This window comes from Sorex araneus, chromosome 5 (assembly GCF_027595985.1).
Source record: "Sorex araneus isolate mSorAra2 chromosome 5, mSorAra2.pri, whole genome shotgun sequence".
NCBI lineage: Eukaryota > Metazoa > Chordata > Mammalia > Eulipotyphla > Soricidae > Sorex > Sorex araneus.
Genome location: NC_073306.1, coordinates 190,483,826 through 190,501,009, shown reverse-complemented (window position 1 = coordinate 190,501,009; position 17,184 = coordinate 190,483,826).

Genomic DNA, 17,184 nt, shown 5'->3' with positions numbered 1-17,184 from the left:
CAAGCATTCCCATGAGTGCACACTCCCATGAGCAAACACTCCCATGAACAAGCACTCCCGTGATTGCACAATCCAATGAGCAAGCACTCCTCTGAGCAAACATTTCCGTGAGTGCACACTCCTGGAGTATGCTCTCCCATGAGCAAGCACTCCCGTGAGCAAGCACTCCCATGAGTGCACACTCCCATGATCAAGCACTCCCGTGGAGCAAGCAATCCCTTGATTGTACACTCCCATGAGCAAGACTCCTGTGAGCAAACACTCCCGTGAGTGCACACTGCCGTGACTGCACTCTCCCACGAGCAAGCACTCCCTTGAGTGCACACTCCCCTGAGTGCACACTCCCGTGAACAAAAACTCCGGTGTGTGCTCACTCTTGTGAGTGCACACTCCTGTGAGTGCAAACTTTTTTGAGTGCACACTCCCGTGAGCAAGAACTCCCTTGAGCAAACACTTCCATTTCTGCACACTCCCATGAGCAAGTACTCTGTGAGCAAACACTTTCATGAGTGCACACTCCCGTGATTGCACACTACTCTGAGCAAGCACTCCTGTGACCAACACTCCCATGAGTGCACACTTTCATGAGCAAGCACTCCCATAAGTGCATACTCCTGTAAAAAAGCACTCCAGTGAGCAAACACTCTTGTAGTGCACACTATGTGAGTGCACTCTCCCATGAGCAAGTACTCCAGTGAGCAAGCACGCCAGTGAGTGGATACTCCTGTGAGTTTATAACTCCCGTGAGTGCACACTCCGTGAGGAAGCACTTCCTTGAGCAAGCACTCCCGTGAGTACACTCTCCCAGGAGCAAGAATTTCTGTGAGCAAGCCCTCCCGTGAGTGCACACTCCCGTGAGTGTACTCTTTCATGAGCAAGCATTCCCGTGAGCAAGCACTCCCATGAGTATATATTCCTGTGAGTGCACACTCCCGTGAGTGAAAACTACCTTGAGCAAGCACTACCGTGAGCAAGCACTCCCCTAAGTGCACAGTCCCGTGAGTGCACACTCCTCTGAGTGCACTCTCCTTTGAGTGCATAGTCCTATGAGCTAGAACTTCCGTGAGTGCACACGCCCATGAGGGCACAATCCCTTGAGTGCACACTTCCATGAGCAAACATTCCCGTGATCTAGCACTCACGTGAGGGCACACTCCCAAGAGTGCAAAATTCCAAGAATACACACTCCCAAGAGCAAGCACTCCCTTGAATAAACATTCCCATGAGCAGCACTCCCGTAAGTACACATTCCCGTGAGTGCACACTACTGTGATTGCACATTCCCTAGCAAGCACTCTCATGATCAAGTACTCCCATGAGTGCACACTCCCACGAGCAAGCACTCCTGTGAGCAAACACTCCCGTGAGTGCAACTCCCATGAGTGCACTCTCCCATGAGCAAGCACTCCAGTGAGCAAGCATTCCTGTAAGTGCGCACTCCCGTGAACAAGCACTCCCGTGAGCAAACACTCCCTTGAGTGCAGACTCCCATGAGTGCACTCTCCCATGAGCAAGCACTCCAGTGAGCAAGCACTCCTGTGAGCAAACACTCCCGTGAGTGCACAGTCCTATGAGTGCAATCTTTCATGAGCATGCACTCCCTTGAACAAGCACTCCCGTGAGTACACACTCCCGTGAGTCTACACTTTCGTGAGCGATCACTCCCGTGACCAAGCACTCCCATGAGTGCACACTCCCATGAGCAAGCACTACTGTGAGCAAACACTCCCGTGAGTGCAACTCCTGTGTGTGCATTTTCCCATGAGAAAGCACTCCCGAGAGCAAGCAAACCCATGAGTGCACACTCCCATGTGCAAGCACTCAGGTGAGGCAGCACTCCCATGAATGCACACACCGATGAGCCAGCATTCCAGTGAGCAAGCACTCCTGTGAGTACACACTCCGAACAGTGCACACTTCCATGAGAGCACGATCTCTTGAGCAAGAACTCCTGTGATCAATCACCCCTGTGAGTGCATACTCCCGTGAGAAACCATTCCCGTGAGTTTACACTCCTGTGAGTACACACTCCCATGAGCAAGCACTCCCGTGAGCAAATACTCCAGGGAGTGCACACTCCCATGAGTGCACTCTCCCATGAGCAAGCAATCCAGTGAGCAAGCACTCCCGGGAGTACACACTCCGGGGAGTGCACACTCCGGGGAGTGCACACACCCGTGAGCAAGCACTCCCGTGAGTAAGCACTCACATGAGTGCACAATTTCATGAGCACGCACTCCCGTGAGCATGCACTCCCTTGAGTGCACACCCCTATGAGTGCAATCTCTCATGAGCATGCACTCCCGTGAGCAATCACTCCTGTCACCAAGCACTCCAGTGAGTGCACACTCCCATGAGCAACACTCCCGTAAGTGCACAATCCCATGAGTGCAAATTCCTGTGAATGCACACTCCTATGAGTGCACACACCTGTGACCAAGCACTCCCGTGCGCAAGCACTTCAATGAGTGTACATTCCCATGAGCAAATACTCCTGTGAGAAAACACTCCCGTGAGTGCACACTCCTGTGAGTGCACACTCCCATGAGTGCACTCTCTCATGAGCAAGCGCTTTTGTGAGCAAGCACTCCCACGAACAAGCATATTTATGAGTGCACACTCCCATGAGCAAGTACTTCCGTGAGCAAGCACTCCCGTGAGTGCACAATCCCTTGAGTGCACAATCCCGTGAGTGCACACTCCCATCAGCAAACAGTCCTGTAAGTGAACAATCCCGTGAGTGCACACTCCTGTGATGCAGATTCCTGTGAGTGCACACTCCTGTGAGCAAGCACTCCCGTGAGTTCACACTCCTGTGAGTGCACACTTCTTTGAGTGCACACTCCCATGAGCAAGCACTCCCTGTAGCAAGCACTCCCATGAGTACACACTCCCATGAGCAAGCACTCCTGTGAGCAAACACTTCTGTGAGTGGATACTCCCATGTGTGCACACTCCAGTGAGCAAGCATTCCCTTGACTAACACTCCCATGAATGCACACTCCCATGAGCATGCACTCCCGTGAGCTATCACTCCCGTGAGTGTACAATCCTATGATCAAGCACTCCTGTGAGTAAACACTCCCGTGAGTGCACAGTCCTATGAGTGCAATCTTTCATGAGCATGCACTTTCTTGAGCAAGCACTCCCGTGAGTACACACTCCCGTGAATCTACACTCCCGTGAACGATTACTCCCATGACCAAGCACTCTCATGAGTGCACACTCCCATGAGCAAGCACTCCTGTGAGCAAACGTACTCACGGGATTGCGCACTCACGGGAATGTTTGCTCACAAGAGTGTTTGCTCATGGGAATGTTTGCTCATGGGAGTTGCAGTTACTGGAGTGTTTGCTCACGGGAGTGTGCACTTATGGGAGTGTTTCCTCACAGGTTTCCTCACGGGTGTGTGCACTCACTGGAGTGTTTGCTCATGGGAGTGTGCCGTCACCGGAGTGTGCAGTTACCGGACTATGCATTCACGGGAGTGTGTACTCACTGGAGAGTGCACTCAAGGGTATGTGCACTCACAGGAGTGTTGCTCACTAGACTGTGCACTTACGTGAGTATTTGCTCAAGGGAGTGTGCTCTCACGGGAGTGTTTGCTATCGAGAGTGTGCAGTCATGGGAGTGTTTTCTCATGGGAGTGTGCACTCAGAGGAGTGTACGCTCATGGGATTGTTTGCTCACGGGGGGAGTGTGCAGTGACAATAGTGTCCCCTCATGGGACTGTGCACTCACTGGAGTGTTTGCTCACAGGCGTGTGCACTCACAGGTTTGTGAACTCACTGGAGTGTGCAGTCACCGGAGTGTGCAGTCACCGGAGTGTGCACTCACCAGAGTGTGCACTCATGGGAGAGTGCACTCAAAGGAATGTGCACTCACAGGAGTGTTGCTCATGGGAGTGTGCACTCAGAGGAGTATGCACGCACCGGAGTGTGAACTCATGGGAGTGTGCACTCACGGAAGTGTGCACTCACCAGAGTGTGAACTCACGGGAGTGTGCACTCACCGGAGTGTGCACTCACCTGAGTATGCACTCACGTGAATACACACTTGGGAGTGTGTACACAAGGAAGTGTGTACACAAGGAATTGTATAGATAGTACCTTTAGTACTAAGTCTTCAGCTCCAAATATTATGGTCTAATCATTTGAAATGATTATAAAGCTCTTAATATAGAATTTAAGAAAATAAGAAAATTTAATGGATAGTTAAAAAGTACATACTCCCATGAGCAAACACACCCGTGAGAACACATTCCCATAAACACACACTCCCATGAGAAAAAATTCCCATGATTGCAAACTCCCAGACGTGCACACTCCCATAAGCAAACACTCCCGTGACTGCACACTCCAGTGAGTGCACACTCCAGTGAGCAAGCACTCCCGTGAGTGCACACTCCCATAAACAAACATTCCATTAGTGCACATTCCAGTGAGTACACACTCCCATGAGCAAACACACCCATGAGTACACACTCAGTGAGCAAAGACTTCCATAAATTCACACTCCCCTGAGCAAACACTGTCGTGAGAGGACACACTATCGTGAGCAAAAACTCCCGTGAGTGCACACTCCTGTGAGAGCACACTACCTTGACAGGACACTCCCGTGAGTGCACACTGCCATGAGTGAACATTCCCATGAGTGCACACTCCCGTGAGCAAACACTTGTGAGTGCGCACACCTGTGAGTGGACACGCCCGAGAGCAAACACTCCCTTGAGTGCACACTCCCATTAGGGGACACTATTGTGACTGCACACTCCAGTGAGCAAATACTCCCATGAGCGTACACTCCTCTGAGTGCACACTCCCATGAGCAAACACTCCCGTGAGTGCGCACTCCCATGAGTACACACTCATGGGAGTGCACAGTCCCGTGAGCAACACTCCTGTGAGTGCACATTCCCTTGAGTGCACACTCCAGTAACTGCACACTCCCGTGGGCAAACACTCCAGTGACTACACAAAACTCTGAGTGTACACGCCTCTGAGCAAAGACTCCAGTGAGTGCACACTCCCATGAGGGGACACTATTGTGACTGCACACTCCCATGAGCAAACAATCCCATGAGCGTACACTCCCCTGACTACATAATCCCATGAGCAACACTCCTGTCAGTGCACATTCCCTTGAATGCACTCTCCTGTGAGTGCACACTCCCGTGAGTGCACACTCCGGTGACTGCACTCATGGGAGTGTGCACACACTGGAGTGTGCACTTACAGGAGTGTGCTCTCACCGGAGTGTGTACTCACCGGAGTGCGCACTCACTCACAGGAGTGTGCACTCACTGGAGTGCGCATCACCCGACTGTGCACTTACGGGAGTGTTTGCTCACGGGAGTGTGCACTCACCGCAGTGCGCACACAGCAGAGAGTACACTCACGTGAGTGAGCACTCTCCGGAATGTGCACTCAAGGGAGTGTGCACTCAGAAGACTGTTTGTTCACGGGAGTGTGCACTCACAGCAGAGTGCACTCACGGGAGTGTTTGCGCACGGTAGTGTGCACTCACCGATATTGCACTCACGGGAGTGTGCACTCACCAGAGTGCGCACTCACCTTAGTGAGCACTCACTGGAGTACACACTCATGGGATTGTGCACTCAGGCGAGTACGCACTCTCGGGAGTGTGCAGTCATGGGAGTGCCCACTCACGGGAGTGCACAGTCCCTTGTGCAACACTCCTGTGAGTGCACATTACCTTGAGTGCACTCTCCCATGAATGCACACTCCCCTGAGTCCACACTTTGTGAGTGCAACTCCTGTGAGTGCAACTCCTATGAGTGCATTCTCCCATGAGGAAACACTGCGTGAGCAAGCACGCAAGCACTCCCGTGAGTGCACACCCCCGTGAGTGCAGACTTTCGTGTGTGCACACTCCGGAGAGCAAGCACACCCATGAGTGCAAACTCCCATGAGCAAAATCTCGGGTGAGGCAGTACTCCAATAAGTGCACACTCCCATGAGCAAACACTCTTGTGAGCAAGCACTGTCATTACTGCACACTCCCATGAGCCAGCATTCCCGTGAGCAAGCACTCCTGTGAGTACACTCTCCCAATAGTGCACACTTCCAAGAGAGCACACTCCCGTTTGCAAGAAATCCTGTGATCAATCACCCCTGTGAGTGCATATTCCTGTGAGCAAACACTCCCGTGAGCGCACACTCCTGTGAGTGCACACATCTGTGAGCAAGCACTCCTGTGAGTAAGCACTCCAATGAGTGCACACTCCCATGAGCACGTACTCCTGTGAGCAAACACTCCTGTGAGTGCAAACTCCCGTGAGAGCACTCCTCTCATGAGCAAACACTTTCGTGAGCAAGCACTCCCATGAACAAGCATTCTTATGAGAGCACACTCCCATGAGCAAGCACTTCTGTGAGGAAGCACTTCCATGAGTGCGGAATCCCTTGAATAAGCATTCCTTTAGGCAAACACTCCTGTGAGTGCACAGTCCCGTGAGTGCACTCTCCCATGAGCAATTACTTCCATGAGCAAGCACGCCCGTGAGTGCACACTCCCGTGAGTTCACAGTCCCGTGAGTGCACACACCCATGAGCAAGCACTCCCGTAAGTAAACAATACCGTGAGTGCACACTCCAGTGAGTGCACTCTCCTGTGAGTGCATACGTCTTCGAGTACACACTCCCGTGACCAAGCACTACTATAAGTGAACAATCCCGTGAGTGCACACTCCTGTGAATGCACACTTCTTTGAGTGCACACTTCCAAGAGAGCACACTCCCGTTTGCAAGAACTCCTGTGATCAATCACACCTGTGAGTGCATATTCCCGTGAGCAAACACTCCCGTGAGTGCACACTCCTGTGAGTGCACACATCTGTGAGAAAGCACTCCTGTGAGTAAGCACTCCAATGAGTGCACACTCCCATGAGCACGTACTCTTGTGAGCAAACACTCCTGTGAGTGCAAACTCCCGTGAGTGCAATCTCTCATGAGCAAGCACTCTTGTGAGCAAGCACTCCCATGAGTGCACACTCCCATGAGCCAGCATTCCTGTGAGCAAGCACTCCTGTGAGTACACAGTCCCAACAGTACACACTTCCATGAGAGCACACTCCTTTGAGCAAGAACTCCTGTGATCAAACACCCCTGTGAGTGCATACTCCCATGAGAAATCATTCCTGTGAGTTTACACTCCTGTGAGTACACACTCCCATGAGCAAGCACCCCCGTGAGCAAACACTCCCGTGAGTGTACTCTCCCATGAGCAAGCAATCCAGTTAGCAAGCACTCCTGGGAGAGCACACTCCCGGTAGTGCACACAGCCGTGAGCAAGCACTCCCCTGAGCAAGCACTCAAATGAGTGCACACATTCATGAGCATGCACTCCCGTGTGCATGCACTCCCATGAGTGCACACTCCTATGAGTGCAATCTCCCATGAGCATGCAGTCCCATGAGCAATCACTCCTGTCACCAAGCACTCCAATGAGTGCACACTCCCATAAGCAAGCACACCCGTAAGTGCACAATCCCGTGAGTGCAAACTCCTGTGAATGCACACTCCTGTGAGTGCACACTCCCGTGAGCAAGCACTCCTGTGAGTGTGCACTCCTGTGAGTGCGCACACCTGTGAGCAAGCACTCCTGTGCGCAAGCACTCCAATGAGTGCACATTCCCATGAGCAAATACTCCTGTGAGAAAACACTCCAGTGAGGGCACACTCCTATGAGTGCACACTCCCATGAGTGCACTCTCTCATGATCAAGCGCTTTCTTGAGCAAGCACTCCCATGAACAAGCATATTTATGAGTGCACACTCCCATGAGCAAGAACTTCCTTGAGCAAGCACTCCCGTGAGTACACATTCACGTGAGTACATACTTTGGGGTGTGCACACAAGGAAGTGTGTACATAGTAACATTTGAATTAACTATAAAGCTCCAAATATAGTATTTAAGAAAATAAGAAAATTTAATGGATAATTAAAAAGTACATACTCCCATGAGCAAACACACCCGTGAGAGCACACTCCCGTAAGCACACACTCCCATGAGAAAAAATTCCCGTGATAGCAAATTCCCAGACATGCACACTCCCGTGAGCAAACGCCCCTGTGAGTGCACACTCCGGTGAGTACACACTCCCATGAGTGCACACTGCCGAGAGCAAACACTCCCATGAGCAAACACTCCCGTGAGTGCACACTACCGTGAACAAACATTCCCGTTAGTGCACACTTCCGTGAATGCACAATTCCGTGAGCAAACACACCCATGAGTACAAACTCAGTGAGCAAAGACTCCCATAAGTGCACACTCCCCTGAGCAAACACTTTCGTGAGAGGACACACTATCGTGAGCAAACACTCCCGTGAGTGCACACTCCCGTCAGCGAATAATCTGATGAGTGCACACTCCCGTGAGCAAACACACCCATGAGTGTGCACTCCCGAGAGTGCACACGCCCAAGAGCAAACACTCCCTTGAGTCCACACTCCCATGAGGGGACACTATTGTGACTGCACACTCCAGTGAGCAAACACTCCCATGAGCGTACACTCCTCTGAGTGTACACTTCCGTGAGAGCACACTCCCGTGAGCAAACACTCCTGTGAGTGTGTACTCACGGGACTGCACACTCACGGGAGTGCACAGTCCCGTGAGCAACACGCCTGTGAGTGCACATTTCCTTGAGTGCACTCTCCCGTGAGTGCACTCTCCCGTGAGTGCACTCTCCCGTGAGTGCACACTCCGGTGACTGCACACTCCAGTGACTGCACACTCCCGTGAGCAAACACTCCAGTGAGTGCACAAAACTGTGAATGTACACGCCTGTGAGCAAACACTCCAGTGAGTGCACAATCCCAAGAGGGGGCACTATTGTTACTGCACACTGCCGGGAGCAAACAATCCCATGAGCGTACTCTCCTCTGAGTACACACTCCCATGAGCAACACTCCTGTGAGTGCACATTCCTTTGAGTGCACTCTCCCGTGAGTGCACACTCCCGTGAATGTACACTCTGGTGACTGCATTCACGGGAGTGTGCACTCACGGGAGTGTGCACTCACTGGAGTGTTTGCTCATGGGAGTGTACTAACCAGGGTGTGCACTCACCGGAGTGTGTACTCACCAGAGCCAGCAGTCACGGGAGTGTGCACTCACCGGAGTGCGCATGACGGGACTGTGCAATTACGGGAGTATTTGCTCACGGGAGTGTGCACTCACCGGAGTGCGCACTCACCAGAGTGTGCACTCACGGGAGTGTGCACTCACCTTAGTGAGCACTCAATGAAGTACACACTCATGGGCTTGTGCACTCAGGCGAGTGCGCACTCTCGGGAGTGTGCACTCACGGGTGTTCGCATTCACGGGAGCACGCACTCACGGGAGTGAGTAAACACTCCCGTGAGTGCACACTCACGGGAGTGCACAGTCCCATGAGCAACACAGCTGTGAGTGCACATTTCCTTGAGTGCACTCTCCCATTAATACACACTCCCGTGAGTGCACAGTCCATGAATGCAACTCCCATGCGTGCAATTCCCGTGAGTGCATTCTCCCATTGGAAAGCACTCCCGTGAGCAAGCACTCCCCTGAGTGCATACCCCCGTGAGTGCACACTCTTGTGAGTGTACACTCCCGAGAGCAAGCACACCCATGAGTGCAAACTCCCATGAGTAAAAACTCAGGTGTGGCAGCACTCCCATGAATGCATACTCCCATGAGCAAGCACTCTTGTGAGCAAGCACTTTCATTAATGCACACTCCCATGAGCCAGCATTCCCGTAAGCAAGCATTCCTGTGAGTACACTCTCCCAATAGTGTACTCACTTTTGCTCATGGGAGTGTGCACTCACCGGAGTGCACACTTCCAAGAGAGCACACTCCCGTTTGCAAGAACTCCTGTGATCAATCACCCCTGTGAGTGCATACTCCTGTGAGCAAAAACTCCCATGAGTGCACACTCCTATGAGTGCACACACCTGTGAGCAAGCACTCCTGTGAGCAAGCACTCCAATGAGTGCACACTCCCATGAGCAAGTACTCCTGTGAGAAAACACTCCAGTGAGTGCACTCTCTCATAAGCAAACATTTTCATGAGCAAGCACTCCCATGAACAAACATTCTTATGAGTGCACATTCCCATGAGCAAGCACTTCTGTGAGGAAGCACTTCCATGAGTGCGCAATCCCTCGAGCAAGCATTCTTTTGAGCAAGCACTCCCGTGAGTGCACAGTCCCGTGAGCAAGCACTCCCATGAGCAAGCACTCCCGTAAGTGAACAATCCTGTGAGTGCACACTCGGGTGAGTGCACACTCCTGTGAGTGCATACTTCTTTGAGTGCACACTCCCGTGAGCAAGCACTCACATAAGTGAACAATCCCATGAGTGCACACTCCTGTGAGTGCACACTTCTTTGAGTGCACACTCTCGTGAGCAAACACTCCCGTGAGCAAGCACACCCGTGAGTGCACACTCCCATGAGCTAGCACTCCTGTGAGCAAACATGTCTGTGAGTACACACTCCCTTGACCAACACTCCCGTGAGTGCACACTCCCATGAGCTAGCACTCCTGTGAGTGCACACTCCTGTGAGTGTACTCTCCCCTGAGCAAGCACTCCGGTGAGCATTCACTCCCATTAGTGCAAGGTCCCATGAACAAGCAGTCCCTTAAATGCAGAATCCCATGAGTGCACACTCCTGTGAGTGCACACTCCTTGTGTGTGCACACTCCCGTGAGCAAGCATTCCAGTGAGCAAGCACTCAAATGAGTGCACACTCCCATGCTGAAGCACTCCCGTGGTGCAAGCACTCCCATGAGTGCACACTCCCATGAGTGCGCACTTTCTTGAGCAAGCATTCCTGTGACCAAGCACTCCTATAAGTGCACACTCCAAGAGTGCATACTCCCGTGAGTGCACACTCCAATGAACAAGCACTCCTGTGTGCTAGCACTCTTCTGATTGCACACTCCTGTGATTGCACACTCTCGTGAGCACTTTCGTGAGTGCACACTCCTGTAAATATTAGAGATAGTTGTACAATATTCAATATTTCTATCAAGCATGACTGTTTAGTATAATACTTAAAAGTTATTCGTCTTCATTCAAGTAGATAAAAAAAAATTATCTTGAATGGATAGTTACTAGTGATAGAAAACACAAAGTTATTGACTGTACTGTACAAAGGTTGTGATTATAAATAAGAATGATACCACACTCTACCCAAGGACCAAACAGCTTTTTAATAAGTGTGCAGGGTATGTGGAGCTAATAAATATTTTTATGACCATGGAAAAAATGCATCTCTGTCTTTAAGACATGCTATTAAAGATAGACAACATGCGAAAACTAAAAAACAAGCCAATGAATAAAGAACAGATGTCACAGCAGCAGGGCAGAGCATGCAAATTGAATGGAATCTATAGATTCATATCTCTGAGTTCTTCCTGTGAAAAAGTTAATGCTATTTTCTATTCTTGTCTGACTTAAACTGACTTTAAAAAGATAAAGTCAATGTTCATACCAACAAACTATTGACCAAAACAATAGGAAGAAAATGTTTCCTTGTATTCTTATTTTTATATTGAAATTAAAGGATAATACATTTATATACATACCTACGTATAAAGCTGTATATATACTTATACATATGTGAGTAGAAATAGAAAATTCATTTTCAACTTGAAATACTAAAGAGCTGGGGAGAGTACAGAAGGTAGGGTGCTTGCCTTGCGTGCAGTCCATCAATCCAGCTTGGATCCCTTGTGCCCCATATGACCTGGAAGTCACTCCCGTGCTCAGATTCAGAAGTAAGGCCTGAGAACCACCAAGCATTGCCCCAAACAAAACAAAACATCCAAAATTGGTGGTTTAATGCACATCTTTGGGGGATATTTATGTTAAACACCATTGTTTTCTTCTTACAGAAATAATAAGTTAATGGCAAGGGTAAGGCATTTGCCTTGCACGTGGCAAGATATGTGTTATTTGTAGATATGCAGTGGAATATTATTCAGCAGAGATAGAAGGAAATATTGCCATTTGTACCAGCATGGATGAACTGGAAAAACATTGCTTCAAGCTTCATAAACTAGATAAAAACAAAACAAAACAACAAAAAACAACACCTGCCAAATACTGTTGCATTTCGCTTATAGAGGAATGTAAGAACAAACTCATCGTGAGTACAGTACTGTTTTGTAGGTGTTGGAGAAAAGAAGGCGATATTGGTCAATCAATACAAATTTCTAATTATAAATAAGTTCAAGGTATCTAACGGATAACCTGGTGATTTAAGTTAATAATACTGTATTATATTTTTTACTTGAAAATTCTTAAAACAGCATACACACAAAAGTTAGAGTTTGAGATTATAGATAGCAATTCATATGATTTTGGTAATTATTTCACAGTCTTGTAATCATGTAGTATACCTTAAATAAATTCAATTTTTAATTGTACTTCAATTAATCTGGGGAAAATTAGTTGGGAATAACAGCTAATATATTAGGAAACTAAATTAGCAAAATTTTTTTGTAATTTTATTTTGAAATCTGGAAATGCATGGTAAAAATTATTAACAGTGATTACATATGAGTGATTGTATCTGAGTGCGAATTTTTTTTGTTTATGTTATGTTGTGTAGAATAATATTGAATGTTTCCATTTCTACAAATATTAAAAATTAACAGTCAATAAAAACAATTAAATGGAGAACTATATTCCTTGCACTGAAGACATATTTAACTGATACATGGTAGATTTTCATTTTAATCTGTTCTGCATAGTACTGGGTGGTTGCTTCTAGTATTTACTATTTCTAAATAAACTAATGAAGATGCAAATATATGGTCTCAGTGGACAGACAGCCCAACATGTACATGGATTATTCCCTGAAGCCAAATAAAGCCCCAAAGGCAAAGGAGACCACCATTCAGTATTAAGAAATGACAATATAAAATTAAAAAATAGTACATATTAAATCCTCCAAAAAAATAAAAACATGAAAAATAAAGATGAGATGAATTCAGTTAACTATGTAGTGAGTAGAACTCAAGAGCCCAACAGTACACATTTATTAGGGGAGATGAGCAATACAGACATGTAAACATGTATTCCAGAGAAATTCTCACACAAGAGAGATGAAGTAATATACAATGTAAAATATTTCTTTTATGTTTTAAGTACATTGATAAAAAGAACTGCTAGATCTGCTGATCCCTTCATTCCTGGTGTGTTTCCTATCTCCCAAGACCTCTGAATAGTCTAATACAGTTCTGTCTTTTTTCATTATTGATTTAATAAACATATCATATTAAAGATAAATTCAAGAGAAAAGTAAAAAACAATGCCTAAGTATATTGTCATAAGCAGCAAGACATGATTTCATTTGTGAAATGACACTGGGAAAAATGAGGGTAAAAACATGCTTTTGTGGAAAAAATAAAAACGATGGCACATAATAAACCTACAAAGGATACATTCGTTTCAATGAGTATGAGCAATTGTGAAATGAACATACTAAGTTTTATGAAATAAGATAGGGAAATATGAAGTTTCCCCAAGTAGAAACTTCATGCATTATATTTCCAAATAAATTTGTGGAAGTGCAGAATTTAGAAGTTGTTGATTAGGGAGAAAAGGGGAAAAATAGGTAACAAAATAAAAATTCAGTGAAGTAATAGATTCAAAAGGAAAATCAAGCTAACTTCAAGAAGTGCAAAGCTTTAGGAATTGAGGAAAATTTTGCTATACTAATGATTGTACTCTTCTGTCATCTGTCTCCTTTCTCCTAAATTAGGGCTATCTTAGAAATTCTAATTGAGATTGTTTACATTGGACCCCCAAATAACAGATGATTTTTATTCAAATAATCTGAACCCCATTTTAGAAACAATGTCCTAGAATATTAGGGAATCAATTATCCCTTCTAAGTAGCCAGATTTTGTTTTTGTAATGTGCTTGTGTGAATAAAATCAATTAAGAAAGCGCCATTGCATTGAAATAATTCCTCCTTGTACTCTTCTTGAGACTAACAGCAACACTGTTCTCAAAATGTAGGAACAAATGTTATTATCAGATTATAAGAATGAGTGATGGTGTATCTTTCTTTACTGTTAGGAATAAACTGTAGGGAATCTAGAAACAATAAAATATTTGAAACTGTCTATTTTTCATTATTGTCATTGGCTGAAATTCAAAGTGATGTTAGTAATAAAATGCTCCTTAAATAATTGCAATCACTGTCAAATTTCAAAAGCACATTTGCAGGCACATTGTATTTCCACAGTGTACATTTTCAGTGTTAATTATTTTTGGGTAAAAAGGGTCTTTGGGGTCACACCTGGCAGTGTTCAGGCTCTGAGCGTGGGCATCATTTCTGGCAGTTCTCAGTGGAGCAAACAGAGGACTGAGCTCAAACCAGGAGAGTTCAAGTGCCTTAAACCCTGTACTACTTTTCTGACCTACAATATTTATTCTTTATCATTTTTTAGATTAATAATAAGGGTTTCTGTTTTAAATCATACATAGTCAATCCTACATACATGTTTGGAAATTAAAATCATGAACATTTTGGTTTTCTTTTCAGAGGCAATCCATACTTAGGACCGAACAATGCCAGGCATCAAACTCACCTTCAAACACGCTTGCAGGGAATGTGCTCTACCAATTAGGTCATAGTCCTGCCTCAAGATTTGAAAATTTTAATTCCCTTCGCAAGTAAGCCATAGTTCCAAGATTTACAGAACTGCATGTCTCAAGAATGAAATTGCAAATTCAAGAGTAATTGTGATGGCACAGTGATTGTAAAGCAAATTGCACAAATGAGAATTAGATCTGTGTGGCTACTGGCGTTATTTACTCCAGTAAATAATATTTCACTATATCACTGTCATCCCGTTGTTTGTTGATTAACTCGAGCGGGCACCAGTAATGTCTCTATTCCTCCCAGCCCTGAGATTTTTAGCAGCCTCTCCTTACTCCTCTTTCCCAATGATTGGAGGCTCTTTCTCGGTCAGGGGAATGAGACCTATCTTTATTGTTTTTGGCATATCAAATACAACATGGGTAGCTTGCCAGGCTCTGCCCATGTGGGCAGGATACTCTCTGTAGCTTGTTGGGCTCTCCGAGAAGTAGGTATATATCTATATCTATATCTATATATTTATTCCAGTAAATAAGAGTATCTCTCTCTCTTTTTTGTTTCTTTCTATCATTTACCTATACAATTTTAGTATAAAAGGATCTTTACTGACTTTGAATTTACTTTTCTTCCAATTAATTCTATTTCATTATATATAAAGATGTAAATGAATACAGATACAGATATAAAGATGTGCAAATTTAAATAAGCAAATTTGTAGAAATATTTTCCTAAAATGTATTATACAAGTGATATTTATAAGTAAAATCAAAATTTTTAGACAAAGCTTTTTATGTTCAAAACATTTTTATATCTGTACATGCATTTATTCATGATATAAACTAAAATAAAAATTAATAAAACATGTTCTGGTGGCAAATCTGGTTATACTATGAATTTAGTATAGTTATGTGAAAACCTATTTTAATAAATTGGCTGACAAATTTCCAGTATTACAACTCTCAAATATAGCATAAAAATTTTTGTTAATAAAAATTATAGATGTAAATATTTATTATACTTGTTTTAAAAATACTGACATATTTTCAATAATTTTCATAATTTATTATGTGATATTTGATTATACTATAATAATTACAGATAAAAGTTTAATAGCAATTTTTTTTGCTGTCAGCATTTTTCTCCCATTATTATTCATTCTGTATCAGGGTTATTACTGAATATAATTTTGTTATATAGAGAAGTATGGTGTTAAAAGAAATGATCTGCTCCAGGTGTCAAATATGCTAAGTACACCACTTATGATAATTCTTTTGGGGTTAAAAGGAGGATTCAGGTTTCTAATCAAAGAAAAAAGTAGTTCATATACATGAAAGTAAAATCAGTGCCCTCATTTTCATTGTTAGAGCTGATCAGAATAAAAAGAAAATAATGTTGATTATGTTAATATTTCCTAGAGCCCACTTGGAAAAATGTTTTTTGAATTGTCAAATGTTCTTTCAAATTACCTAGCACTGTGTAGACAAGGGTTTGCCTTTTCTTTTATTAGACAACTAATCTGCTATAGGAGATCAATAGAGTGAAATTAACAAGAAGACATTGCTAGAGGTAAATAGCTGGAATAATTTCATATTTTCCAAATGTTAATGTAGTTTTTTTTTATTATTTAATCATTTCAACCACGCTAAGTAGGCAGAGTTCAGTGTTGATATTTGGGACAAAATCTTCATGTAGTACATTCAGGAATGAACGGACTTTAAGGAAGTGAAAACAAAAAAAGAAAGTAACTTGATTAAACTCTGATGATTTCAGCATGTGATTTATCTTAATGAGCTTAGTAGCCTTAGGGTTGTGAACTACAGATTTCCATTGGGAAGTAGTATGCAACTCTCTTTTAAGAACATAAAGACCTATTAAAATCTGCAAGTATTGTCGGCAAATAACCTCAATTGATAACCCACTTCATTATAGTATAGGCTGGAAGAATTACTTTCCCAAAGGTCACCTACTTTCCAAGATCTTATATCTTATATACAGTGAGTGGTCAATGTAATTTATAAAAATCTCATTACAGTTCAGAACACATTGAAGCACCTATACACATTCAGAGTTTCATATGAAATATAAAATCAGCTGAAGCATTTGTTGATTCTATGTCAAGTCTAATTTTTCCCTTTGTTTTCAGTATTTCCTCTCTGCTTTAAATGAGTTGTCATTTGTCCACACTAATTCTAATCTTAATTTCAGAGTTATTGACAACAGAATATAATCTATGCTAATCTCGACCTTAAATTTCATCTACAATGGCGTCTATTCTGCAGGCGATTGTGGAAGTAACACAAGGGAGTTACACACACTTAGATACAATTTTGAAAGTGGATCGACTACTCCCTAGATGACAGTAAAGACTCATTACTAAGACTTATTAAGGGAAATTAGAGTGAGTTTCTAGTGTAACAGAATGGGCTCCTGAAAATAAGTGTGTCAGAATAAGTAGAAGGTTAATAGAACTGGGTTGCTTTTGTAGGCTAAATTAATACTTTAGGATACAATAGATAAATGCTCAGTCATGAAATCGCTAAGAAGTAATTCAG